This window comes from Bombus flavifrons, chromosome 8 (genome assembly GCF_040668555.2).
Source record: "Bombus flavifrons isolate JBK064 chromosome 8, iyBomFlav1_principal, whole genome shotgun sequence".
Taxonomy (NCBI): domain Eukaryota; kingdom Metazoa; phylum Arthropoda; class Insecta; order Hymenoptera; family Apidae; genus Bombus; species Bombus flavifrons.
The window spans coordinates 13,460,087-13,486,544 of record NC_138449.1 but is presented as its reverse complement, the minus strand read 5'-3'; the positions used below and the strand labels follow the sequence as shown (position 1 = coordinate 13,486,544).

Below are 26,458 nucleotides of genomic sequence, written 5' to 3'. Positions count from 1 at the left end.
TAAACTAATAGCCCAAAATATGTACACTAAATATTCGTTTGTAGCGTGTCATACGTGTCACGCGGAACAGTTGAAATCTTTCGTTTATTTCTTCCTTGTAAACTTTAAAATTCGAGTAATTTTTAAATATAAATGTTCTTTAACGAGACAACGACGAAAGGTTGTCAAATATTTAAAAACGCGAAAGAATTTGAAACACTCGCGAATCGAGACGTCGTCCCACGAATCGAAACGAAAGAAGTTCGAACTTCGATCATTCACCATGACCATCGATGGCGAAGTTGGCGTCTTAATTGACGAGATATCGAGGCTGTACGCTTCCTGCAGACGTTACAAAGTTCCTTACGATCGACGCGAAGCACCGGCGACGATTATAGCCGCGAAATTGGCCGCATAGAATTGGCACGTCGCCACGCAGATGTTCGACCCTCGTTTACGACTGTGCCGCGTAAACGAAAGTATCCTTAACAGGCTTCCATCGTCTCGTGGTATTCAAACCACTGTCTATGGATATTTTCCACGATCCAACGAGTGTCAGTTTCCACGTATCGCCTTTACGATCATCGAAGATTGCGCCTCCTCACCAGAGTTTTCTTTCCAGCTGAATCATCGGGAAAGTGGAACGGTCGTTTCCTTTTTGCGAAGTACGCCGCTCTGTGTTTTATTTAGCTTGACACTTCGAATGTGTTGGCCGAGAGGAATTGCACTCTTCCGTGGATCCTTTTAAATAGCGGTACTTTCTCCGTCGGTTGTTTCAATCCACTGAATTTATCACGCATCAACATATGTCGCGTAGCTTTCTAAGCATAAGCTCCTCAGGAAGCAATTCAGTAAATATACGGGACATTTCTTCGGCCCCTTCGTATGGAATTCAGATCAATTCTCGTGGATGATTTACGAATATCTCTGTCCTAACACAATTAAGATAAAAAAGTAAAATATCTCTGAAAGAGAGGAATTTCCGAGAGCCATATGTTCGCCTTAAATATAAACGCGAATTAAGTACGACGGCGAGGAATGATATCACGGGCGACAACGAGAGAGATTGAATTCCGCGACGTGGTCAAACACGAGGAAGAAGAAGAGAAGGTTTCGGTACCTGCTCGATATCGCCGATCCACTTTCCATTATCGCGAAATACGCGAAAGCTAAATTACTCGGACGCGTAGTAGTAAGCTTCCCCTTGCAGTTTCTCCTCTCGTTTCATCCCGCGGCTCTTAAGTATGCCGATACAAAAGGGTCGGCATGGGCCAAATAAATCTGCCGCGCGATCGACCAACTCGACTCTCTTCCGCGCGAGCGGAAGGGCGCGTTGCCCGCACGTTTGGGCCTCGACTGGAATCGGTGAATGGTAGAACGGTCGAACTGCAACTTCATTAGCCGTAACTTTACTCTCATCGTAATTCCACGGTATCTTTCTTCGCGGAAAGAGAAGATGGTACGCGTTCGGAAGGGGAAGCACGAAGAATAGGAGATGGAAGAATTGGTAAAGAGGGTAAAAAGAAAGGGTGAAGGAGTCGTTCGCCATTTTCACCTGTGCCACCATCACCGTGCGTCCGTTACGTCCGCGTTTCGTAGCAGCGTGGGCTACGTGGCCCGAAGAAGCGAGCGGAGATTTGACAAAAGAATGGACAGGTACATGTACGAACGTACGACGGCGGTGAAGGAGAAGGTGAACGTGGGGAAAAAGCGAGAAGTACGAGAGAAGAAGCAGCGGGAAGAAAGAGGCGAACAGTGGAGAGTCGGCGAACGAAGAAGACGGAGCACGCGTACGTACACGCGTGCAGCCACCGTGTCGACGAAGACGAAGAGGAACGAAGGAAGAGGGGAAGAAGGATGATAGGGGAAGACGTAGGGAACGATGGGAAGGGAAGGGCAGGAATGAAAAGCGAAGAAAAAAATGAACCGTTCCGTAGATCGCGCGCCATGGAACGACGACTGGTCTCCCTTCTTCTCTTTTCCCTTTCCTTCTTACCTTCGCGTTTGTCTCTCCCTCGGACTCTCGCTTGTTCCTCTACTTCGTTGCTCCTCCTGCACATCCACGACTTCATCCTGTGCAGTGCGTGACGTAAACGCGCCGATGTCGCGGAACCGCGAACCGCAGATTTCTTGCGATCGCGTTCTCACCTGTGGTGCGATAACCTTGCTCCGAAGTCTCGATGTAGATGATCGTGAACTTCAACTTCTCTCGCTGGAAAACGTGTAAAATAGAAATTTCACGCGTTATTAGGTGCAATCTTTTATCGCTGTCTTTTCCAACAATCCCAGGCGACGCTCTGAAATTCGACAAAAAAAGTCCTGTTTCATAAATAGACCTGTCGTCTCGGAAGTTAAAGCTCAGCCAGGAATTCATTATTTACTCGCGTGAGACACGTGAGAAGCTCGGGTATCAAAAAGAGAAGATCGAAGGCGACGAGGGACAAAGAAGGAAGGAATCTCGCGGAAAGAGGAAGGAAGACAGGGTGGGAGAACTTCCTGCCCTCGTGGCAGGAAGAACGGCTAAAGGCAGAGAGACAGGGGAGGGAAGTGCGGTACAGAGTCGGAGACGGTGCGAGGACGAGGGAGACAGGAACGCAGTTTCATCTCTGCCAAGTTTTCGTGGCGGATAATGGCGAGAATACAATGCACCGACGCGAATTCCAGAAGTTGCGCCGAATGCGGGACGCCTTTTGATTATCTCAACTGTACCTGGCCCCGGAGTTTGTATCGAAGGAGACGACGCACACAGCGTGGAGAAGAGCAACCGGCGAGAGCGGTAGGATGGACCGGCGTCGGGCGAAAAGAGGACGAGAGACGACGGATGGCGAGGCGAACGCAGGAAAAGGGGGAAGGAACGCGGTAAGGGAGGAACGGGGAACGGGGAACGGGGAACGACTACGAGTGCCAACCGTGTGCACGATGGTCCGATCAAGTAGTATACGGGGCCAGGCTCATTATAACCTTTATGGCTGGTCATTTGGCCAGGCCTCGAGTCTTAACACGAATGCCGACATGCAAAGGACGCATCATTGTCCGTTACGCGAACCCAACGCCGAATGGGTCTATCTGCGCGCCGTTCTGTTATTATGGATCGTGCTCGACACAAAAAACGATCTGACCTGTGAGCAAACAATGTTGCAGCCAGTTCTGTCGATGTTATAGATGATGATTGTGCTGGATTTAGGTTCATTTTCGGACCTCCGGACCGCAAACTTTCGCTAACTTATTGGATTCAAACAAAAGGTGATGATGATGTAGGCGACCGAATTGATATACGTAAATATTATACAGGTCCAAGGTCTTTGAAATAAATATAATAACCGTGTTAAGGCTTTTAAGCGGGGGTGCATATATAGCGAGGGCGTAGATCTGAAAATAAATATTCTACCTTTGTCACGAGCGAAGATATTTATAATTTTACCGTTAAAGAATATCGTACCTTGGAAACATCGAAAGGAGCTAGTACCATTCTTCGACGTACATCTATTCCTACGTTTCATCGATTTCTCTGCCTGCTCTAACCACGTACGTTCAATCTGTTTCATCATCAACGCGTGTTACAACGCGAATACAGTAGCTCGCAGGCGGATTCAAAGCGTACCTTCGCTAGCGAATGTTTTCCAACGAAACGAACAAGACCAGTAGGTACATACGTAGGTCGGACGCGAGTTTAATAATGGCTCGGTATGATAATTGAGGCATAAAAGATCGAGTAATCTCCCGGCACGATTCGCCGAGGAATGAAACGAACGGAGGATACACGTAGCCTGTGTGCACGATTCGTACGGACGTTACCCATTTTCCTTTTCCTCTTTTACCTCGTTTCTTCTCTCTCTTTCGGTGGTTCTCTCCCCCGCAGCGTGTTGCCAGGGTTGCCGCGTATCGCCAACGAAAGCATGCCAACCTCGACTGCCACGAGTTGTGTGCAGGAGTCAATTTACGGGCAGAAAATAAGCACGTGAAATTGTTTCGTCTAAGGTAGCGGTTCGTTTAGCCTTGAGTTCCATGGCGGTGGCAAAGGGGAACAGGACACGGGTCGTTTCGTTCCGCGCCCTGGGCCACTACCTATCATGCGAATCCAATGGAATACTTCCGTGGATAAACGCGAACACGTGGCTCTACGCCCTCCAGCCTGGGATTATTAAATTAGACCGTTAGGTGGCCCCGTGTCCCGCGCTCCCGTGATTACGGATTGCCTCGAACAGAGAGCAACTACTCGTGCCCTCAGCGTAACGAGAAATTGCATTTTTGTTTTTAGCGTTCAGCCATTCGCTGTCTAATACGGTGACGGGAGATTACAGTGGTCGAACGAATACGTTTCGAATCAGTGGTGAAATCACGAATACCTTAAAACGAGTCGCGAGCTATTTCGATTTAACGATCGACCATTCGACGTTTCCATATTTCTTTGGAAATAACCTATCGATAAAACGTTCGGCTAATCTAACTTCGAAAACGGTGGGTCTGCTACTTCTTCACGAGGATACGGTGGAAAGAAAAGCCCGTTATCGCTCCGCCGTTTCATTATCATTTATCATCGGCATCGGAGCAATCGTTTTATCAATCGGTTGCGTAATAGCATCGGGGAAAGGTCCAGTAACGTGGAGGTTCGCGCACGCACCTGGCAATCGATCATTCCGACTACGATTGGCCAGTGTTCGCGAGAAAAGTTGACGTATCGGGAAAGGTGGTTGTGGCGGTGGTGGGCAACGGACGACCGATATATTGTATTGGATGGGTGAATCGTTCCACGATGAGCGTATTCGCAAGATCGGAGTACACGATGTCGTATCGAGGTCCTGTGGAGACACGCGCGTGCATTAAAGCCGATGGAAAACGATATCGTTGTGGCAAACGATATAGCGTTGCAGGCGCACGCGCAGCGACTTCATTGATTCGCTAACGGGGGGTGGCAGGGGATTGCTTGCATGTGCGAACGTTTGTGCGGAGATCCGCGCACCTGTGCGCCTTCCGATTCTGTTTACGCGTTCGTATCTACAGTGTTTCATGGGGTTAGTCGAAAGAGAGCGAGAGACCGAAAGGAAAAGGAAGAGGGCTAGGAAGCAGGATGAAAGAAGGAGGGACGGATAGATGAGTACAATAACCGAAGATCCTTTCATTAATGCGACGAGAAAGGCGACAGAGGCAAAGGGTGTAGGTAAACGACGGGGTAATCGATCGGCATGGAGGGGCTGGCACCCTTCATCACGATATTTTCTTTCCATTTTTCTCGTCAAGCTTACCCCCTCCCCCGCTCCCATCCTCGGTACTCCTCTTTCTCGCCGACGTCTAAATCTGGAAGCACTGGAGGCCTTGTTATTGGAAGAAACGTGGCCACGAGATTCCACCGAACGATAAATTGTTTGCTCGTTTCGTGGAACACGAACGAGTAGTCCGTTCGTTGGCTGATCGTTTGATGCTGTTTGTACGTTTCTCTCTTTGTTAATAAACGATATTATGCTGGTGAAGAGTGGCAGGGAGGAGAAAGCTTCTCTATATTTAACGGAACGTCCGTTCTCGTTCGAAAGAATCGTCGGATAAAGCGTTTTTCATGGCGGACGAATCGGCACGAAAACATCGCCAATTAGTCTCCGATATTTTCAAGATCCTCGTCGGGGAAAGCGTAGTACATTCAACGATCGATCTATAAATGTAACCGAAGGAAACGCTCGACCTGGAATATTAAGACCGAAGGGCGAAACGCTGATTAATCGAAACCAGACAGATACGAGATTTCATCGTTTCTTTGAGTCGAACGTTCTCCTTATTCTCGATGACGATGCTTTCCTGTGCGCGTTCGCTACCCATTCTCTCGCTCGCGTATTTAGCGAGGAGACGCGAGGCGAGGTTCACCACGCTTTTGATCTTTTCCTCTGCTTTCTCCTTCTTACCGTTCGAAAGTGACGTCCATGCGGGACGAGCTACGTTGGAACACGTGGAAGGACAAGGCTATTGACAATCCTTAGACGGTACTTAGCAGCACTTTTTCCTCCTTCGTGCTGCTGGAGACTCGCGCAGCTACCTCTCTCTCTCTCTCTCTCTTTCTCTGGACTATTCGTCGGGTTCAGAGAATTAAATATCCCTCGTTCCCGGAGTAAGAAGAACCGCGTACCTTCAACGATACATCGTTCCTTTGTAGAACGAATTCCTCTGAATGATTTTAAAAGCACGACGACGTATTCTATCTCCTTCTTCTTTCATCTTTCATCCTTTCTTTACTATTTTTTTTTTTTTTTTTTTCGTCACCTTCGGTACCTTCTCGTACCTTCGTAAATCACGCGACAGCGAAGAAGGAATCTTGGAATCGTAGAACGGAGTACTTTTACGGAAATTCCCAATTGAAAGTTAATGTCGAGGCTATGCGGATGTTCCGATAACGGCGGTTATTATTTCTTATTCTCCCCGCGATCCACTCGCTTTATAGAGCCATACCAGAGATTGAAGTCTCGATACGCGATTAGCAAACCCTTGCGCAAGGGTTCTCGGTCTCCAGAACAACCGATCAATCGAATCTCTCGAGACTGCCGCCCCTTATTACGACCCGATTCACCGGCATATTCTTCTCGACAGTATTGCCAATGACACTGTCGAGGGGCGGAACACAGGCAAAAATTTCCTCGTCGCGATTCGACGCAACGACTCGTCTATTTTTTCCCCCTTTCTATCTTCTTCCACTTCTCTTTTTTTCTTTTTTTTTTTTTTATTCGCGTTTACCGTTTGCAGGATTCCGAGAGGGTGCAAGAACCATAGGGGGTTGCGAACGCCGCGATCAACGCATCCCCTGGTACAACGGTATTCGACCTCTAGGATAGAGCTGATCAACCGAATCTCCAGAGAATATTGACTGCCTCGTATTCACAAAAGGGATACCCCTACACATCTGTTTCCTTTACCCCCCTTGCACACGTGAAACCGTTCACGGTGTGTTCCTTACATGGTCGCCGTTTCCTTCCATATCTCGATTTCTATCTGCGCGTATAGCGGTGCTCATCGTTTGAATTGACCGTTTCAGAAAGCCAGTGAGTCCATTTCTCGCGAAATCGCGTTGCCACCGAAGGAGATTCCCGTCTCGAAGAGGCCATCGAAGCGCCGACGTCGTGTTCTATCGTTTTCCAGCTATTCAGACTCTCCTATCGTGCCTTTCTATTCTCTGAATAGACGCTGGAATTTTAGTCTCTGACACTTTACTCGATGAGATTCTTCCGGTTCGTGACGAATTTGGTGTAATTAAATATGTGCGATTGATGAAGATATTTCGGTTGTGGACTGCGGCAATACGAAATGCATAGGATGTAATATTTAGAAGTATATTAAATATAATATTTCATGGTTGAGACAAATCTCTATTTAGGTCCCATTTCTCTCACCTATGTTCATACGAATTTGAAAATAAAACATAGGAAATAACGAAAGCATAAAGTTAAAGTGTGACTTATTTCTGTGCTGTGACATATTAAGGACGTGTTTTTGGCCTTGGGACCGAAAGACAGAATTGTTAGATTCTACTAAAAATTGTCATTGAAATCCGCCAACAATACTTTCTAATAAACACGTGCTGCTTATATTCGAATGTAATTTATGCGCGAATCGATCTAGGAATAGCGGTCAAAGCAATTATAACGAACGAAGATGGAACCGTAATAATCTTAGTTGGTATCGCGACAGAGAAGACGTTAATTTGTGACGTGTTAATTTGGAACACAAGATAATTCGTTGAAACCGCATTTTCACTTTCATTCCCGAAGTCTCGCTGAAATCGTCCGTTTTATTTATCGCTGTGCGCTCGTAACGCCTGGTTTCCAACGTTTTTGATAACGCTGCTTTTGCGCATTCAGTTTCATCCGATAATCTTAGATCGAGGCTGAGGGGACGTCGACCGTCTTCTTCTCTTCTCTCTGTATGAAAAGTACACAAAAATGTACCGCGACGGTTGTGGTGCCAAGTTATTACGCAAAATACCCGTCGTGGATGTACATTAGCGAATGGAACGAGTGTTTCCTCCCCAAAGAATTCCTATTATCAATAGTCTGCTGTATCGTCCCTAGAAACATGACGACAAAAGGTGCGAAAATGTCGCGTGATTCGTTTATATCTCCAGTTCGTGTCTTACCATGACTTATCACTGTTAAGAAAAAGTTTAGTTTGTTTTGTCATTTCCTAATTTAGTATCTGTATTTTTACTTATTTGAATGGTATTATGTTTGAGACTAGGTAACTACACCACAAAGTGCTTTGACGGCACGCTAGAGATCGTAAAACAAACCAACCGTGGAATTCGTGGCGCATTCTACATACAAGAAAACTACAGTTTCTATGTTAATGAAGTTCACGGAAGGCGATACCGTGGTCGGCGAAAAATACTCGGTTGGACGGTGCTTCGAATTAATTGGAACAAATACAAATTCAGAAGCTAGTATTTGCATTCGACCACGACCACGACAAGAATGAAACGACGCGAGACACGAAATTCTACAGTACATTTGAATTAGGCAGGAAGAAAGATAAAGGGATGAGACGTAATAGCTACTGAACGTGCGATTAAGCGACATTCTCAATTTAAACAATCTTTAAAATTTCGAGGATATACTTGAATTTAAAGAAGCGTAGATCAGAATTAGAGAACGAAAGATGATCGATACTTCCGGATCAATTTTTAGAAAAACGTGTATAATTTTTGACCAACGGTACAATCAGGACAGTTATTGCTGTTGTTCCCATAAAGAATCTTTCTAATTATAGAATTTTGTTCAATTGTATTCATAAATATTTACAATCTAATAATAATGATAGCAATCAAATCCTTGCTTAACCTTCACAGTAAAAATGAAACAAATTATAATAAGTGTATCGTTCGAATTACGAGCGGTGCTGTATATGAACTGTACGCAACTGGCAACCTACAATATACCAAAATATATACAATAATTCATTAACATTTAAAAGTTGGTCACGTTTTAGCCCAGCGGATAGTAAACCTTGGTTTCCACACAGAGTAAAAATATAACAATAATACCCTAGTCCCTCCTACATGCCGGTATCACAATTTAAATAAGAACGTTCGGGACGTAAATCTCCTTTCGAACGAGATAGCAAGAGGATAGTTGGTTGAAAGTAGAAACCGCAGATACATGGGGTGGAATTACACAAAAGTAGCAATAGAGGGAAACCTTTTATCGCGAGTACCCGGGAGAGTAGTCCAGAAGGATACTTTTCCATTCGCTTTCCCCCTTTTGCATGTATTCCCTCGATCCTGGACAGGCCGAAGGAATCTTGTTGAGGAAGGACTTCATGAGATCGACCACGGTAGATTTATTTGTGCTGTTCTGTGCTCTTCCTTCGAGTCGTACACGAACGTGATCGCGAGCGCGTAACCTTTTACCGTCTCTCTATTTCTATTTTCCGCTATTCGCATAAAGCAAAGGGTCGATATATGGTACAGGAATTGGGAAGAGATCGACATCCATCACTCGGTTAACCGAGGTAAGAGAAAGCTCGTCTGGATGAGCTATCGATGGAGCACGAGCCTCCACTTAGGAAAATACAATTGGATGGTTGAAATAAATTTTCGCGGCCTTTCTCGTCCACGCTATATTCTTGCCTGTTTTCCGACCCGCCTCTTCTCGCGGCATTTGTTTCCCCGGCTCGAGACCGATGATAGCGGTATATTACCAGAGTTCCAACCGAGTTTGCCGCCTCCGATCCCGCCAGACAGATGGACGCACCCGATAAAGCGAGCTGCGCGAATCGCTGAAAACTGTCAAATATTCGAAACTGATATCGCCGCTGCAATTTTTGCGAACGAGCGTTTTAATCCAATAGACTGGAATAAAATCCATCATTTCCAAAGCTACTTTAAAGCTGTATAGCGTTTATAACGCGAACAAGATGAATTTTATTTGATAGAAATAAAACGAAGCAGAACGAACTTTATTTAGAAGAATTTGCTGGAATACCGAATTAGAACCAAAGAAGAAGTCATTTTCTTGAAAGTGTTCGAAACGAGCAAAGAGGTTACACGTATATAGAATACAGCGTATATATTCACGTTGCAGTATGCTGAAATTTCGTGTACCGATGGTGACATATTTCCGTGGCCCGTAGCAAAAACCGCGTTGGAATTGCGCTTGCCAAGTAATTTCTAGTCGCGTCCCAGATTTCAGCTGTCTCGATAACCGCACGAATATACACAGTGGAAGATAGGCGCGTGTAGCACGCGAGAGAGAGAGACGAAGGACCGAAGTATCTTAAACGGAATCGTCGATTTATCAAGTTTCGAAGATAGTTCGGCGTGCAAACAAAGAAAACTTGCCGGGGCGAAACGTTTACACGGCCGGATAGCTGAGGGAGATGATTTTGCATACAAATTACTGTCACGTTATTACGAAGGCAATAATATAGTAGAGGGTAGCCGCGCATCCAAAGTGTATTATCGCGTACACCATTTTGGTGGAAGTAAATTGAATCTCATCGGCCGTGCCACCCCCGCAACCGACAACGCCCGACGCTGGTTCGGATCCTTTAGACAAAGAAGGACGGTAGTTCTGACAATTTGCATATTTACAGCCGGCCGGAATAAAGAGAAGACCGACTACGGTATTTTATTTGCTAGATACCGGCGTTACGACTGCTGGCCTCCTCGTGCTTAAGTGTGCTCCACGATGACTTCCGGGACGTTTAATTCGAGTGCACCATTCTGTCGGAATTAAATCCCGGTACAATCTTCTTTTTAACGTAATAGAAACTTTAACCTCCGTGTGCCATCTACCTCTTGCGTCTTTTCGACCAAACTTTTTTCCCTTCCTTTTGCGATAACCCTACACGCAATTTACAAAACTCTTTCATTCACGATTCGTCGACTTCTCTATCCGTAGTTACAGTCACACCACAACGAAACACCCGACAGAGCGGATCAAACGTATCGCACAAACCAGACAATAACAAACTGCATCGTTCCCAACGCGAAACGCCAGAAGCGCCGAAGGGAGGCAGAGGGTGATTCGCGTAATCTCGGCGACTCAGAATCTTAATCACGAAAGCGTCAGCTCCGAAATCCCGTGGCGCGGTCGAATTTCGAGCCCTCCGATTGTTAAACGGCCAATAAAGTCGCGCCATCTCTTCCAGGCTGACAGCGACCAACAATGGGACGATCCCGTGGCCGGTCCCGCTCCGCTCAAATAAATGTATTTGATTTCGGTTTTCAAAGGACCAACGAAACGCGCGTGCACGCACACGGTTAGCAGTGTGAAACGCACGCATGCGTGCGCGTATCTACACCCTCGAAACGTAAACGGAGCCACGTGTCTAGTTTAAATAGAGCCGCGAAGGGTTCCCCATGGCCGGAACTGGGCTCACCGTCACCACCGCCATCGTCCACGAGAGCACCGCGTTCGGATTCAAACTCGATGATCCCGAGCTGAGAGTGCGCTGAACCGTAAGGTATTGTAGTTGGGGCTTGGCCACCCCTCGTTGCTGTTCCTAAAGCCCACACAACCACCGGCATCGGTACAATTACTACCACCGTAACAGTCATCGAGCGTGTATTGCCTTCTGCCCTTCGTACTCCGACACTATCCGTCTCTGTTCCACCGCCTCTGTCCGCAGAGACCGGCAGCTTCAGATTATTTCGCACAGTTTTCGAACAGCCTATTAAAAGCCGACTCGTTGGGGAGATAAACGTTGATTCGGTAGTCGACTTTCTCTATCCTTCGCTGTTTCTATTTCTCTGTCTTGTAATCTCCGCTTCCCTCGTTCCAAGGGTGTCCTTCGTTTTGTTCTTCAAAGGGCTTCCACTTCAACCTGGACCGCCTGCGGAGCTTTGTTCTCGCTTCCTACGCGTACATGGTTCATCAAGGTGCGCGACAATAAGACTCGACGATCAATGTGGCCCAACGAGGGAACTTTGTTTATATAGATTGTTCGTAGACAGTGTACGTGAAGATCATACGGGAATGATACGACAAGTCATTGACGTCGACGTTTTCATTTTTATGTCATTTAGCGGCTAAAAGAGGTATTTTGAGATGAAATGCTTAAAAAAGGCAATAATGGCAAAATAAAACACGGATATTGTTTTGACGTAGAATTAGTTGACAACGTATCGAATTTCGGAATTGCTGTTCTATAAAAGACGGGAAATGGACTTATCGTGTTTTTCATCTGTGAGCTTTATACGATATTCGATGTTCCATGTCGATCTTTGGATTTTTTAATTTGCCAGAATGCTCGTAAGATTACATCTGATATACCTATATATGCATATGGTTCTGTGTTATATTTGTGCATCAGAAAGAGGGGCAGATAGAAATGGGAAAAGCGAACCAGCGAGTTTGTTAAAGTAAAGAGCGGAACGCGCGTGGCGGACGAATTTTCGTTGATTTTCGAGCGAGTTATTAAAAGCAGACTCGTTAGGGATGCGAACGCCGCTTCGATTTCCGATTAGTTCCCCTTTGCATTCTTCGTTTCCCACTCCCTGCTTCTTTTTTTCGCCGCCATGTATCCGTTTCTTTCCCTTTCTCTCTTTTGCTACGAATCTGGTTCACCGGTTTCCTTTCCGACACGGATACCCCGCAGCGATTCGTTTTGTGTTTCGCGTATCGGCCCCGAAAGGATACACAACAATAAAAATCCAGGAACGTTGCGGCAAAGTGATGCGTCAAACCGTCGCGTCACTCTATCGGAAACGTAGCGAGTTCTCGTGTGGACGAACGCTACTGTGCAATTTCTTGCCCCAGTTGGCAAGTGTCACTTTGAATATTTTTAATCGGCTTGACCGTCGCGCTGCTTCAGCAAAGTATAATAGATTTCCGAAAAAGAAAGATCGGATATAAAGCAGAGTTACGAAATATTCATCTCGTTTATAACCGAGCACGATGTCATCGTCCACGAGAATATTATTTTATTTCGAGAAGAGAGAAATTCTATTCCTTATTTTACTATGGTATAATTTTAGGTATTGCAAACGATAGGAATTATTTATCATCGCGAAAGTAATACACAAAAGCATCGCTAATGGGTGTAATCAACCAACGAATAAATAAACTATTTATTTCATATAATAAATAATTTTCGAACTAATTTTCAAACTATCGGCCCGACCAATATTCCACTTGGTTTGATTGATAAATTAAAGTTGAACGTATCGGAACGGGCAATACTGACAGCAACGAACCACGACGGACTTTCCTTTCCCTTTCTCAGTCTTCTCCTCTGCCGAGATTTCATTCAGTGGCTTCCTTTTTGAGCCAGACACCCCGCGGCGCTCTGTTTCATGTTTCCCGTATCGGTCAGACCGAACGGTTGTCGAGATACATAACAATGAAAAGCTGGTACGTAGGATGCGTCGAATTGTCGCCGTACCGGAAATGTAACGTGGTTCTCCGTTCGCCGGTCCTGGGGTGTGTTTATCTCGCCACGTGACTTCCTCTCTGGCCACGGCCGTGACATGGTTTTTCTATAGCCGTGGCTCGCCGCGTCCTGGCAGGTGACTGTCTCGTCCCACCTTTCAGAAACATGTCAATGATTTCGGCGGAGGATATTACCACCCCTATCTACGTTTTTCCATTAACATTTCATCAAGACAGTTTTACCGTGAAAGTGACACCAGTGGAAATTATAACCGAAAATCACAGGAGGAAAATACGATAAGTAGATTTTTGCTGACTTTTTCAATTTTAATGGACCATGTATACCGGATTTTAAAACTACTTCCTTGTAGAACATAGATACCGTGGCTTATTATCTTCTTCCCCTATAGTCTTCTATTATAAATATAATTAAATATCAAAATGTTCAACATTCGGGATTCTATAGGATTATTTCAATTTTTGTATTCCTCGGATTTCAACAGAGGAAACGTTCATTAATTAGAGGATAAATTAGGGGATTAATATTTTACCATGGAAACTATACAATATTGATGATGCAATATTAATTTCGAATAAATTAATCTGCGCGTGAAATCGATCTCGATATTCGCAATAGAATCTTGTATCGTCGTAAAATGTAAATGAAATTCACTTTCCGCGGAACATTTCATTGGGAATGTTACTAAGCGTAATTGGCCATCGCGTTTACCTCGCTGATTTAGCTATCCCCGTCTCGGTACGTTCTCCCGTCTATATCCCGTTGGTTGGGTCGCATTCCGCGTGATGGAACGGGCAGAAATCAGAAACTGGGAAAGGGAGAACCTCTAAATATCGTATATATAATCTGCAGATACATCTATACAGGGTCGTATTATAGATCGAGTAGGCACAGCATCGTCGGTCCATTATCATATAGCGGAGTTGGCAACCCTCCCACGTTGCTCGGCTGAATTGCAAGGTTGCCCTTCCAGCCAGCGTGGCGAGATACGACTTTCACTCCCACGTCCGCCGGTAGTAACGCACAAAAAGATGTTCTGAATAGAAACTTCGCGGCATTAGGGGACAATTGGGCTCTGTCGTCACGTTATTATTCCTGCCGCTGCTGCCACGAAGAGGAAGAGTGAGGGGAGAGAGAGAGAGAGAGAACGAAAGAGAAAGAAAAGAGATGAGAGGAGGGAGAGCAGGCAGCAGCAGCACCAGCACTCCAGAAATTGCTAAAATTTATGGACTCTATCGTGGAACATGGAGAAAAGGGATAGAGCAAGCGAGAGAAGGGGGATGGTAAAAGAGAGATTCGTCGGGATCACCAAAGAAAGTTTTCTCTTTTCGCGCGACGCTTACGACCCTCCTCTTTCGACGAATCGTTCCCTCTTTTGCACGACTTTCTCGTAAGACGAACGGTCCACGCTAAGAAACCGACGTTTCTCGTGAAAAGATCGTCCTCTCTCTCGCCGGTTTCTACCTTCTCTTCCGCTTCGTTCGATGCTCCTCGAGTGCTATACCGGTAATGGGATAGTGATCGAAAGTTATATAGATAATTTATCGGCGATTCGTTTTTCCTCTGGATTATACCCGATCACGATGGTTTGCTTGGGAAACACCGAGCGTATACTTCACTCGCCTCGACGAAGTGGCCTGTTTAATAGAAATTGTTTAAAACTTCCCTGGGAATTTTATCCCAAGTTTAGATATTGTCTTATTTATCAAAGTTTATTTTCCGTCTATATTAAATACACAACTCACTTCCGCTTATTATTAAACGCGGATTTTCAGTAATGAGGGGTAAACTTACAAGCGTTTAATCAACGCACTCTATATTACACGACTATTCGTGTTACACTTTGTTCGATAAAAAGAAACACGTTCTTGAGGATGAATCGCGAGGAATACGATGGATACTGACTTGAACGTGCGATCAGGAGGATCATGGTAAACCATGAAACGATGAATCAACCGAGTAACGTGTACATGCTTACGTCATATAGAGAGAGACGTATAGAGATCGGTAGACGAGGCAAGGTAAGTGATAAATATGTTTGACTAACCCAATGAGGTTGCCGGAGTTGGCGCACAAAAGCTGTTGAAATACGCGTAGCGTAAATAGCGAAAGGAGGACAGAAAGTTGGAAAGCTCGAGACTCTCCGGCTCGTTCTAGAGTTTTAAGTTTTAATACTGAACAAATACAAGTATACACCTGATATCGAAAGATGGAGCGTTGATTCCTCGAGGGTTTTTCGTTCAAGACTCGAAACCGTTGACTTAGCATCGAAACTTCTTATACTTGTTACAGACAACCTGTGCATTATTGTCACTCGCCTTGCTCGACAAGTTTTTCTCTTTCTTCGCAATAGTTAGCTAAAGTAGCCTGTAACGAAGCTCGATATTCCTTTTAGAAATGAAAATACGATTCGTCTACTTTCGATGGAAACGTTGGAAGAACAGGTGCGTCCTTTAGCGCGCGGTAGATGCGAGAAGAATGTTGTTGAAAGGTTCGCTGTAAAATCGACTGCAGCGGTGTTTAACGAATTTTTAACGAGACTCGCAGCATAAAACGGAAACTTAGGGTCGAAATCTTTTCCGCGATAGAGGGGCAGAAATCAAGCGGCTCGAAGGGCGTTTAAGTAATGTAAAACGCTTTTGATAAAACTTCTTAAGGATCCGCCATCCCTCTGCATCCCGTGGTCCGCCAACATAAATTTCGTTGTACTACACAAATATTTCACGTGGCGCTCCCCATTTAAAGTTAGTTCGAGAAACTGCTTAGCATCTACTTATTCACTAGATTTTTCAACATGAACATCGGGGCTGCAAGTTATCCAGCCGGTCCGCGCTTCCAGACAGACGTATAGATCGCGAGCCATAAATATCAGAGGAAAGCCTCGTCTTTAATGCGATGCCCATTTCCCCGACTCATAACCGTTGATCTTCCACGAGAAAATTCACCAGAGAACGCGACAAAGTATTATTTGGTTTCGTCTCGGATTTCGTTTTGGATCGAACGTACGATTCCATATTTTTAAAAGATTTCGAGAATACCTTTGCTGACGATCGATAAAGCGCTTAATAAAAAATGATCGATGAAATGTTCATACAGCTACTGACGTTCGTTTAGCGCTTGATTAGACTTCGACATCCGATCGTAGACGTTCGTAAAAGTTTTCGCAATTAGCTTGCAAAACGAGAAATAAATTTTTCGTCGCGCATTAACATCGGCCTGCTGTTAATTTGAAGAATTTGGTAAAATTTAGGTGGTCTCGATAAAAAACTTAAACGCGAAATTAATTATCGAGTTCTAATGCTGCTAGAAAACGAGGCAAAAGCATAAAGGCGCTACTTAAGAAATCGAAGGGACGATCGTAGTGTTGGTTAGGTAAAATGGAATAACGGATGATGAGCGATTCAAAGGGGCCGAGAAGAAAACCCAGAATCGCGTCGCCTCATCAAAATTACATGGGGGTTCACGTGCAAGATGCACAGGGTGTATTCAACAAACGCCGGTAGACAAAGGCACGGCGTTCCAAACTATACAACATACATTTTGACAAGTTCCAGTTTCGCTTTGCAAGCAGCCGGAAATTGAACGTACGTACACACGTTCCTCAGGAATCTCGTTTAATGAAATGTCAATATCCATGACCGAGGCTTTGGTCTTGCCGACCGGCTGTATCTCTTGTACCACCGGTGAACCGAATTCCACGATGATAGTTTTACCGTGCTTTCAAGACAAACCGAGACGACAGAACGGATTTACACGGTAAGACAGACACGCGCCCCATCATTCCAAACTGCCCTGGTCGTCGCGTCGTTACGACAATATTTTACGAACCATCCGGTTCCTTCTCCTCTCGGATTAAATATTTCAGATTCCAAATGTAGAACAAGGCATTTTACCTAGCACCATTTTCCCCCATTTTCACTCCCTCGATTCGTGGTAATTCTCTGGCAAAATTGCTCGAGCAACAGGGATGGTGTAGAGGGTGGATTAGAATCCTAATAAAGAGTCGACCGTTGAATTCTAAAATAATCTTTCGCTGCCCGAAGCGTGGCTCGGTTTGCGCGAATTGCACAACCGAGCCGAAAGTAACGATAATTGGCTAATTGGCGGTGATATTACCGCGGAGACACTCGCACAGGTCGACGTCTGATCGTTGGGCGTGCCAAATTTTCCCTGCTGCAATTTTCATTAGTTGCCCCCTTCTGTCGTTTTTCCGTGTTCTTTGTTTCCTGTGGTGACGCTAGACTACTGGAAGAAAAAGATTACCCACCAAATTTGTCTGCTTTTCCTTCATCCTCTTCGGAAGCAGAAGTTTACGCCGATAATGATTTCGTAGCGCAAATCCGTAGCGAGGGGAAGGAGACGGAAATTGCCGCGCATTGACAAATAACGTCAATCGTTTGCCCTCGCCCGTTGGTCGTGGATTATAGGCAATCTCTGACAATCTTTGCCTTATTTTTCTCGCAAGATGCGCCTTAATTCCGCCCCGTCTAACGTCTCTTTCTTCTCTTCGTGAAGATGAAAATACAATATACATTACTGCGCAAAGATATCTAGACGCTTGTGTATTTTTGGTAAGATGCATTTGAATTATGGATTACGGTCGAATAAAAATACAATGATTTTACTTCTCATAATCTACGCGTAACGGTATATTATAATCCGATTGAATCGATTATTTAAAAACGCAGTGATGAAACTTGTACGCTTTGGCCAAATTGTCAAATATTATTACGACAAGTCGAGCAAAGTGTCTAGTTATTTGTGAGCAGTAGCGGACGTCCAATAGGGTTGGTTGTTACATGAGAAACTCGAGAAGCGAAAATAACAATCAGATTTCTTTAAACAATGATAAGGATATACTATGAAATAAGAAATAAGAGAAGTTGTTTTAAGACGTGGAAGCAAATTCATTAGTAACGTTTCTTCCAAAGGATAGCGATTGAGTTTTTAATTGTATTGGTTGTATCACAAATAGGAACAGGGATGAGGTCAGTTTTCGACGATAGGTCAGCGGTGAAATAAATTAAGTAGAGTTTTCTGCACCAACGTTGTTATGTATATCGGAAATTTAATGGGTCACTGGTATCCACGACCTAATTGTACCGATCCGGACGATTAAACAGCGGAAAAATGTGATTTCACGGTAATTGAGAGTACGTGGCCCGTTCGTGTCTGTGTGTGTGCAGGCCTTATTTTTCAGTTATTGCGCATTAATGATGCAGTACGTTAATTCGATCGAGCACGATGACGTTGTTTGGGATAAACGCGCCGTGCCGCGGAGTTTATCGGAACGATGGGGCCGTAAATGGTTCTCGATGGAAATCGAATAACCGGCGGAAACAATAACGAACGAATAAATTCGCCTCACGTTCTGGATTTCTATCAAATATTAGAGACCAATATTTGGTTCTTAAATTATGAGATATACATCTATTATACCACTGTTTCAATCTGTCAGAAAGTGGATTAATTTCAAAGTAGAAATAAAACGACGATGAAATCTTATTGGTCTTTATAGCTCTTCGGAATAATCACGATATTAATCACATCGTTCGAACAGGATCGAGATTATCTCGGATCCAAAATAGGATAGCGAGGTCGAGGAACCGAAATACCACCTGACGATTCAAATTCCATAATTACATGACACCCAAATCGGAACATTCTGATATCGAACTCTAATTAACGCTAGATTGCTTTGACTCAAGTTCATTGATCTCAAATTCTCCGAACATGGATCACATATGCCTCAAAATATAGCCTAAGCGTTCAAGTTATATTCTCGCTATCCCAATCCGTGTCCCGTGACATCCAACTGTACCGATTTGCGGAGCTCGCAACTCGTAAACGCCGCGTCTCGAGTTCCTCGATCTTGCGATACTCCGCATCGAGTTTCATGACCCGGAGGTATTCCAACTCGATTCTGACGATCCGAAAAGTTCGGAAAGAAAGATGTCGCGAGGAGGGGAGCGGGGTGGTTGCAGGTGAGAAAAGAAACGATCCGTCTGTGACTTGCGACGTAGTCGTTGGCCTTAAGGCTTCCATTCGTCCTTCTTGCTCGTCTCTTCTTCTTGATTCCTACATCCGTTCAATTCCGCCGCTCATCCCCGGGGGCTGTGTAACACGTGCGTGGCACTGGAAGACCGTCTGTAGGAGGGTGGGATCGGCGGCGGGTTACGAACCGAGGGTCTCGGTGGTAGGGAGTGGCGCAAGAGTAACTGCTAGTAACAATGTTTTCTCACCCTTTTGCGTTTTAGCGGCGGGGGAGTAACGGGGGTATCAGGGAGGATGAGCGGGACCCTTCACCCTCTCTTCGTTCTTCCCCCGGACAGCCTCACGGGTAGAGCCACCCCGCACGAAGCGAAGCTCGGTTATACACCCTCCGCAATCAATTTCGTCAATACCGCTTGTTGCGGAGGGGTGGCTGTGCTGTCTCGCCCGCGGCTGCCTTTCACCCAACCACGCCCGCCACTTCATCTCCCCGTGTCGTTCTTCAGGAGAAGGGTCTGTTGATAGATTTTTACGTTCAAACCGCCACGACCATAAAGTCACCGAGCTCTTTTGTTTTCTCTTCGTCGGAAGCGCCTTACCCCGGTTTTCTCTGATCCTTGATAGATCGATATCCTGCGTCGATTCGATGGGATTTAAGCGAAATTTCATTTTCGTTCTCTCCCGACGATTCATTTGTGTGGGAATTTTAGGAGATTCTTTTGTGGATGGTTTAAAATTAATGGGAAGGACGAAGAGGGCGATAGTTGGAGACAAAGCGAATAAAGTGACGGTATACTAAATAGTCGTCGATATCGCCGATTTGAAAGGTTGGCTGAGTATGTGCGAGAGGCTGGTTTAGCTATTGTCTATTAGGTTAGGCCGGTTTCACAAATATTGTTTCAAAATTTTCGACGAGGTAATCTTACAGGCTTCTCCGACGATCGAAGATCTTGAGATACAACGGTTTTCAGTGAAATAACAAGCCTCCGGGCATCCGTGACCCTAACGTACAGCCATGTGTTTCGTTCTTCCTCTGCCGCATATAATTGGAGTTCATGATTCTGTGCAAATATCGCGTAACCAAGCAAACAACAGCGAAGTATAGGCTATACAAACAAAATAAGAATGTCTATCGGGCAGAGCGGAAAACGGATGGTAAATTGGACAGCCGTATATTTCGCGGAAATACATTTTTCGATGTTCCATTTAACAACGGGAGGAAGGAAAGGCGAACGATCCAGAAATTCTTTCCTGTATTTTAACGATCGTTCCTTTCATACGCGTATAATACAACAGGCTCATCTCGTAGACCAGGAGTAAACAGGCATCGATATTTCAAAAAATCCACCGACGAAATACCTGGACGAAGGTTACAATGTATCCGGCATTTAAGTATTTCCGCAAAGGTTCGGGAATCACAATATCTGCGGCTTAAGCCCGTTCCTCCAACGTCACTTTAGTCGCTAGATCCTTTCTCCGTCGCCTCCCACGCCTCTGACTTCGATATAAATATCGATTACCTCGGTTATCCGGATAATCCTTACAGATTGAAATTACCATTCGTACTCGTGGTGCCTGTAACACCAAGCTATAGCTGAACGCGTAGCCCGTGCTCCTTCGTCGTTTTTCATCCTGTAGCCAATCTTGCTCTCGTCGTTCGTCCCTCTTTGCATGCCGGTTCCTTAATTACTCGTGACGATCACGAAAAATTTCGCGCCGTCTGCAAATCATATACGAACGATTTCAATGAAACGATTTCGATCGAGCGATTTCACTGAGAGAAGGATACGCGTGGGCCAGATCATAGACCAGACGAAGGGTTGATACGTGATCGAATACGTTTCCGTCAGGATTTTATTTGCCAGCGAGGAAGCAAGGAAAGCTAGTCGATGGTGACGGTTTGCTTCGAAACGTGCGCCGCTGTTATCTAATAGTTAAACCTTCGTGTTGGCCGCGCATTTATTGTCGATTTACAACCGATCGTACGTCGTTCCGATTCCAGTGCAGGCTACGATAAATATTTGAGCACGTTCACGAATCGTGTACGTGGTTACGTTCTATTTTGTGAGGGCCTCGACGCGCCTCCATGTTCTTTCACTCTTTTGTAAAAGTTTCTCGTACGCGGAGAAATCTGATGTTAATTGACACCCAACGTGGCTGTACGATGATATCGCGTGACTTTATATTACGTTATGTTTGTTTCTAAAAGAGGAAGAGTAATTGGAAGACAATTTTTCTCTATCAACGATTAGATAAGCGGTTTTTCGTCGAGGCTCGATAATTTTAGCTACGACACACCACCTTTTCAGCCCGCAATTTCCCGCAGCTTGATCCTCCTTTAATAGATCCCCGCTAGTTCACGTTACTCTTTTACCCTTGTGCCCGATTTAACGTTCCTCCACCTTTGGTGCGACGAGACACGAGTCGTCTTTTACGAACAGACGTGGAATATTGACATGTACAAAGCTCCTAGTTTTTGCGCTTGAAACTGCCACCTGGCGGGTGGTGAAGGAAGGGAGTGAAAAAAGGAAAGGCCGAGGTAATGGTGAATGGTCTCATTAAAGGAAAACGCTACCGGGAAAACTCTTTCCGAGGGACGAGCCTCTAGCCTATTTACCGGTTTTATTTTTAGAAAAACCGCTCGATGCCGGCCGACCTAGGCAAAAGCTTCTAAACTCAGTTTAATGCTTCATAAGTCAAACGAAAGCGGCAATTTTCATCAGTATCATTATATGGAAGTGCTTTTCATCAGTCGATCGAGAAATTGCTTTATTCATTTATACCAGCCACCTTTTTGACGCTGCTCGCCCGCGTGCTGCTAGCCATTTTTGCTTCATTCAAATAATCACAGAGCGAAGCCGTACAGGGATAGGAGAGACGTTTGTCGATCGATGACCGGTCAGCCATAGAACCGTCGCGTCGCGAATTTTAATCGCTTGTCGAAACTGTCCGTCATACTTCGGATCATGGTATTTCGTCAGATTTTTTTTTATATATCCTCGAGGTTCCGACAAAAAAGAAAAAGAAATAACGCCACATTCGGTAAACTTTCACCTTCGTCTATCCATCATCCGTGTAGCTCCTATCAAATCACCCAAAGCGAAGGAATTACCTTTCGGTAATTCGTTACGAGTTGTACAATTTCAGTCGTGACTCGTCAAAAAAAGAACCACTTCCGCTTTCGCTTCTCCTCAACGGTCGATACGGCTTCTATAATCACGCATTTGTCATACACACGTGTCGAATCTCCTTAGATTCCGATCCAGTACTTCGTCCCTTGGACTTTAATAACCTCACCATCGAGCAACGTCGGGATAAAACGATAACGCTTTTACATAATTCTCTTCCAGAAAGTTGCAGAGCATAAAAGAAGCTCCCGTGGTTGTTCGCCGTATACTCCCCTCCTTTCTTCAGTATCCGGGTGGAAATCTTGGTTCGGCCTTAGTCAGTACGATCCCCGGGTTCGCTGGAACGTAAAAGAATTCGGTTCATTCGATAGCACGCATGGACGGGCCCCGCTTTTATTCGTTTTATGAGGTTTGCGTGCGTCGTCGGGGAAAACCGAGACCGCGGCTTTTTCCATCCGTGGCGCGGAGAATAAAAATGCCAGACACGTCGGCGATCGCGCGCCTACCATGGATTCGTTTGACACGACGATTGATCGCGGTCGTATTTCCTTTGTCCTTCTCTTCCTCTCGTTTCCTCATCCTCTGTCTCTTTACACGTTCCATCCCTTCCTCCTTCCCCTTCTCTCCTCTTGTCCATTACCTAATTGCCAGGCGTAAGCAATTATCGACCGATGGAGAAGACGAACCTGCGCGGCCTCGTGATTTCGATCGCCCGCAATCGCGATCGGTGTACGCGAAACGGACACGAGCGGACCAGGATAGCCGCGGGTAATACGTATTACGTTACCACCGGTGTTTGTACACACTGCGTACGAGCAAACAGACTATGAATTCGTGTGCCTCCGATTGCCATTTATGAAATTAAATTTCATAGCCGGTGATCAGCTGCCCCGGCTCTGACTTCCGTACACGCGATCACGTGACACTGGTTACGCGAACGCTTTTCTATCTTTCGACTTTTCAGCAGAAAATATAATATTACGTATAGACACCAACTCCTTGAACAGACATTTTCGTAATACTATAAAATAATTTTCTTTAATTCGTCGAATTAAAAGCGACTGAAGAAAGAATTTCGACATTTATCGACATCGAAATTTTCTGTGTATATATCGTGAGTGTTGTGTAAAATAGTTTGAAATTTCATTCGCAGTGAATTCACAGAATTTTTTCAAATATTATCGATATGATCGTGATAGTTCGATTTTCTCTTTACATCGCCAATGAAATTTCAAAATGCTTCGTATAACACGCATAATGTATTCGTAAAAGTTTCCTACGAATGTTGGAATATTTCGGCGAATCACGTTTCTTCAAGAAACATTCTGATAATACCTGTTCCAGTCTCTAATGTTATCTGTGAATTATACAGGGTGGTTGGTAACTGGTGGTACAAGCGGAAAGGGGGTAGTTCTACGCGAAAAAAGAAGTCGAAAATATAGAACAAAAAAAATTTTTTTTTTTTTATTTTTCCATCGAGACAACGATCTACAGTGAGATCCGTTATAACGTACCGCACGCGTACCGAGCGAAAATTCAAAGTCGATTTTTTCGAAAACAAAGCCTCAAACGAAAAATTTTTATTCTATATTTTCGACTTCTTTTTTCACGTAGAATCACCCCCTTTCCGCTTGTACCACCAGTTACCAACCACCCTGTATATTTTAAATGTAAAAAGCGAAAGGCTCATCGATCGCGATTCGATTGAATAAAAGAATACGAGCAAATAATTCGATACGATTGTTTGTATGTAGTCGTTCACTACCAAACACTGCCGCTCTGGTTATCAACGGTAGCCATTTATGAAATTAAATTCGACGGTCTGCGGTCAGCCGGTTGCTATCGGTATATTCGACGCGACGTTGAATTTCACGGAATAACAGCGATCCTTTCGTTCGGCCTCTGGCCCGGCTAGGATCCGAGACGCGCGAATTATTCGTTCATTTATGAACGCATCGTACGTTTCGGCCGGTAATTGCCGATCGAAACGTTCCGAAGGATCTTGTTTCAACTACATAGTTGCATTTGTGAACAATATAACAGCGGTGTGTGTATCGTTTATATCTATTTTCCTCGTGTTTATTCAAAACTATAACAAATGTATAACGATATTATAATATATTTTTCGTAAAATTTAAAAAATAGGATTCAGCGATACGAGTCATAATCCTTGAAAAAGAATGGGCAACTTAGTAAGAAAAATGATTACTATAAAGGGAAAAGTAGGTGTTTTTTAACAGTTCATAAAAGCAAATTAATACTTGTCTGTTATCTTAACGCGACATACGAGACGAGAGCGAGGGAAAAAAGATAGAAAGCGTAGGAGCTAGTTGTCGATTGTCTCACGTCCGATTAGGCGGCAACAACGTAAGGGTGAATCCCCATGGCGCCGATACTTTCCAGGCATCGAGCCAACAAGAAGGAGTACACAGATGCGTGCGCGGCGCGTAATTAAATAAAAAGTCCATCAGTTATAGTGGTGCTCCGAAACTGTTGTCGAGCGTCGACAGGATCAAGGACTCACGGGAATTTAGATGGGAAACTGTCGGTGTTGCGTATCGATCCTCGATTACGTCGACGCGCGGATGCAGTTTCTGCTCGAATTAAAAGCACTCATCAATAAATAATCGCGAGTGAATCGGCCAAAAAAAAAAAAAAAAAAAAAGAAATGTGACTGCCGATCGATACCGATGCGTTCGTTTTTTTTACCGTTTTATGCGTTCAATAAAAAACTAAAAAAAAGTAGAAAAAAATGAAAAAAGGAAGGGAAAACGTGAAAAAAATATAAAAAGAAAAATTGAAACGCAACACCTGTGATAACGATAAAGATACCAGTATAGCGGTTCGCCATGAAAATACAACGATTGGACACCTGTCAATTCCAGTTTCCATTAATTTCTAAAAAAAAAAAAGAGCAAAAAAAGCGCGTTACATGTACAAATCTTTTGCACGAAACAGCGCTATTCGCGGTGCGTCCAACGGCTTCGTCCGGCGGAGCGCTTTTTGGGATCGTTCTCGTGCCGACAAACGGGAAACGCAGTTCGACGCTGAGTTGTGCCCGATTTACAAATCGTCCGACCGAAGTTGCAACCATTTCCCGCCTAAAAGTCCGTGAATTATAGGCGGTCACGCGTACAGCAAAAGTTACTGGTCGTTTCGCGGTTCCAACTTTTACATAGCCTGTACACTGGCAATTCCAAAACGAGTTACGCCGTTTGATGAAATGTAAACCGTGTTATTCCAGTTGTAATCTTGCGCAAACGTTTCTGGAAAACAATTTAAATTTCCTTCCGCAAATTTGTTTTATCGATGTTCCGAGCGATTAGAAATTTGATGCAGTTCAACGACACTCATGAGAGTTTCATGAGGGACGTTAATGAATAGAGTCAGACGTTATTGTTTCTACGTGGTAGACAGCCATCAAACGAGAAGAAGATCGAGGAAAATGACCGAGCAATAGAATCGACGTTCGGTAAATCGACGTCGATGGCCTCCGTCGCTTCTCCTCGAGAAATCTCTCGTATCTCCCGTTTGGCTTCACCCTAATCGACCTCGAGGCCCTCCGAAACTCGCTCCAATCCATTTCTGGTGGTAGTTTTCTTTGGCGCACCTGATCCCACGGATCGCCCTCCGTTCGCTCGACGGACGATCATTATTTAAACGCCAGTGAAATCATTGTTTAAGAATCAGGCTATGGATCCGACACAACTAATTTGTATTGCTCCTGCCGAAATTGTACGTTAAGGCACGATTCCGCAGAAATAATTTTCTCTTTCTATCATATTGAAAAAGGGTATTAAAGATAAAAATGAGCACAGTGAGCCGCTTACTAGTAACTATATTTTATTTGTTTAAAGATCGTTTACTACTAAAAATCGCACGTGTTTCGTTTAAAAGTTTCGATAGAAAAAAAATTAAATGCGTCACGTGCATTCGTAATTCAATTATTGGAACTTATTGTATTAAAAAGTTGACGTTTCGAATAGGGAATCAGGCAG

At 44.6% G+C, this 26,458-nt stretch overlaps 1 long non-coding RNA gene across 8 annotated transcripts in view; it reads right to left on the bottom strand.

Moving 5' to 3' along the window:
* Window positions 1-2,257: 2,257 nt before the first annotated feature.
* Window positions 2,258-26,458, bottom strand: part of LOC138182687 (uncharacterized) — a 240,271-nt gene continuing 216,070 nt past the window's right edge. For 4 of the 8 annotated variants that reach the window (XR_011173850.1, XR_011173849.1, XR_011173853.1 and 1 more), the window contains 2 exons: window positions 22,387-22,798; window positions 12,983-21,052 (listed from right to left, as the gene is read on the bottom strand). This is a non-coding gene — a long non-coding RNA (uncharacterized LOC138182687). Of the gene's footprint in view, window positions 2,277-12,981; window positions 21,053-22,386; window positions 22,799-26,458 lie in introns of those variants that run through there. The other 4 variants (XR_011173852.1, XR_011173855.1, XR_011173851.1 and 1 more) reach the window with 4 other exon arrangements.